The sequence below is a fragment of the Pan paniscus genome, chromosome 20 (genome assembly GCF_029289425.2).
Source record: "Pan paniscus chromosome 20, NHGRI_mPanPan1-v2.0_pri, whole genome shotgun sequence".
In the NCBI taxonomy this organism is placed as follows: domain Eukaryota; kingdom Metazoa; phylum Chordata; class Mammalia; order Primates; family Hominidae; genus Pan; species Pan paniscus.
Window position 1 is genome coordinate 40,070,571 of NC_073269.2, and position 3,083 is coordinate 40,073,653.

Below are 3,083 nucleotides of genomic sequence, written 5' to 3' on the forward strand. Positions count from 1 at the left end.
GTGGTTTCTTGAGATGGAATCTGCTCCTGGTGAAGATGCTATGAACATTGTTGAAATGACAGCAAAGGATTTCAAATATTCCATAAACATAGTTGATAAAAAGGTGGTAGTGTTTGAGAGGATCAACTCTAATTTTGAAAGAAGCGCTACATGCAATGATATCACACAGCACTGCATGCTACAGAGAAATATTTTGTGAAGAAGTCCATCGATGTGGCAAATTTTATTGTCTTAAGAAATTGTCACCCCAGCCTTGCAACAACTGCCCTGATCAGTCAGCAACCATCAATATCAAGGCACGACCCTCCACCAGCAAAAAGATTATGACTCTCAGAAGGCTCAGAGAGATGGTTAGCATTTTCTAGCAATAAAGTATTTTTACTTATTTTTTTAATCATGCCATATTATTTTAAATTACATACGAAGATCTAACATGTCACCCACAGACCATTTCATCCACTGCTCTGTTTGGCTGCAGTCTCTTGTCTCTCCCTTCAGCAATGGTGAAGCGGATACCCTTTCCTCGGGGAAGAGAAATCCATGGTTTGTTGCCCTTGTCAATAACAAAAATGATGGAAAAGCTGTTGCTGTTGGCATCTTTCACGTGAATCGTGTCAAAAGATCCAGGGTGCCTCTCTCTATTGGTGATCACACCAATTCTTCCCTAGTTAGCACCTCCAGTCACCAAACACAGGTTACCAGTGTCGAATTTCAAAGCAGTGATCTTGCCAGTCTCCAAATCAATCTGAATGGTGTCGTTCACTTTAATGAGGGAATCAGGGTGGCGGATAGTGTGAGCATCGTGAATCACCAGGTGAGGGGTTCCTTTTGTGCACACAAAGATTTTTCTCATTTTGCATAACTTGTGCTTGACTTCCTCAGGTGTAACACGATGTACAGCAAAGCGACAATTGATGCCATAGATCAGACGGAAACCCTCCCCCGTCTTGTCAATGCTGATGACATCCATAAATCCAATAGGGTAGGTTGTTCTATCACTTCGAACCTTGCCATCTACCTTAATGAACCACTGCATGCAAATCTTCTTCACTTCATCTCCTGTCAGGGCATACTTAAGTCTGTTCCTCAGGAAAATATGAGGGAGACACTCTCTCAGCTTTTGGGGACCAGTGGATGGACGAGCAGCAAACACACCAGTCAATTTATCCAGCATCCAATGTTGTGGAGCTGCTACCCGCTTCAGATGCTGCTTGGGACCGGAAGCCACAGCTGTAATAGGCACAGAGAGAGGACCTCCCATCTTCTATGCACATAAAAACTGGGAACCCATAAAGTATTTTTACATTAAGGTATGTAGGCCAGGTGTGGTGCCTCACGCCTGTAACCCTAGCACTTTGGGAGGCCAAGGCGGGTGGATTACTTGAGGCCAGGAGTTTGAAACCAGCCTGGCCAACAAGGCGAAACCCCATCTCTACTAAAAATACAAAAATTAGCCAGGCATGGTGGTGCACGCCTGTAGTCCCAGCTACCCGGGAGGCTGAGGGTGGAAAATTGCTTGAATCTGGGAGGCGGAGGTTGCAGTGAGCCAAAATCACACCACTGCCTTCCAGCCTGGGCAACAGAAAGAGACTCCATCACAAAAAAAAAAAAGAAGAAGAAGAAGAAACATATGAAAGAAAGTTTAGCTATTGTATTAGTCTATTCTCATACTGTTATAAAGAAATACCTGAGACTGGGTAATCTATAAAGAAAAGAGGTTTAATTGGCTCACAGTTCTGCAGGCTGTACAGGAAGCATAGCAGCCTCTGCTTCTGGGGAGGCCTCAGGAAGCTTCCAGTCATGGCAGAAGGCAAAGGGGGATGGAGGCACCTCACATCGTGGCAACAGGAGCAAGAGGGAGGTGGGGGAGGTGCCACACACTTTAAACAACAAAATCTCTCCAGAACTCACTATCATGAGGACAGTACCAAGAGGAAACCCATCCACATGAGCCAATCACCTCCTACCAAGGCCCCACCTCGAACACTCATGATTACAATTCAACATGAGATTTGGGTGGTGACACAGATCCAAACCATATCAGCTATAGTAATAATAAAATTGCAAATTCAAATAACTTGATTCAAGTCTTGCAATGCCCCCTTCTCAATTAGGCTTACCTTGGTTTCTCTAATTAAAACTGCAACCCTTGGCCAGGCACAGGGGCTCACACCTGTAACCCCAGCACTTGGGTAGGCCAAGGCAGGAGGATCACTTGAACCCAGAAGTTCAGACCAGCCTGGGCAACATGGTGAAACCCTGTCTCTACAAAAAAAATACGTCTGGGCTTGGTGTTATGGGCCTGTAGTCCCAGCTACTTAGGAGGCTGAGGCAGGAGAACCACTTGAGCCTGGGAGATGAAGGTTGCAGTGAGCTGAGGTCATGCCACTGCACTCCAGCCTAGGTGACAGAGCAAGACCCTTTCTCAAAAAATAAAAATAAAAATGAAAACTGCAATCCTTGGCCAGGTGTAGTATCTCACACCGTTAACCCCAGCATTTTGGGTGGCTGAGGCAGGAAGATTGCTTGAGCCTAGGAGTTAGAGACCAGCCTGGGCAACACAGGAAGATGTCACCTCTACAATAAATTTAAAATTAAAAAACTACAATCTTCTCCACTCCCTACTCCTTTAACTTGCTCTGTTTTTTTTTTAACTATAGCACTTTTTGCTTTCTAAAATGCTAAAGGATTTACTTATTTATAACATTTATCATGTATGTACATGTCCTCCACTCAAATATAAGTTTCATGAGATCAGAGGTTGTTTTTTTCAATAATCCATCCCAAGCACTGAGAATATGCCTAGTACATGGTTAGTAATCAATATCTATGTGTTGAATGAATGCAGCAGATTGACAAAATAATAATACCCACGGTAGGCAAGAGTATGAATAGTCAGACTCATGTACTGTTAACAAGAGAGTAAACTGATTAAATGAACTATATACATTCATACTCGAACATACTAAACAACCATTGAAAGTGATATTGTGCAGTGTGGCAAAATACAATTACACTCTGTTCCCCAGGCTGGAGTGCAGTGGCGCAATCACTGCTCCCCACCGTCTGGACTTCCTGGGCTC

The 3,083-nt window shown here is 43.9% G+C and overlaps 1 pseudogene; it reads right to left on the reverse strand.

Annotated features, from left to right (window-relative positions):
* Positions 1–452: 452 nt before the first annotated feature.
* LOC100983640 (small ribosomal subunit protein eS4, X isoform-like) lies at positions 453–2,727 on the reverse strand (annotated as a pseudogene).
* Positions 2,728–3,083: the final 356 nt, after the last annotated feature.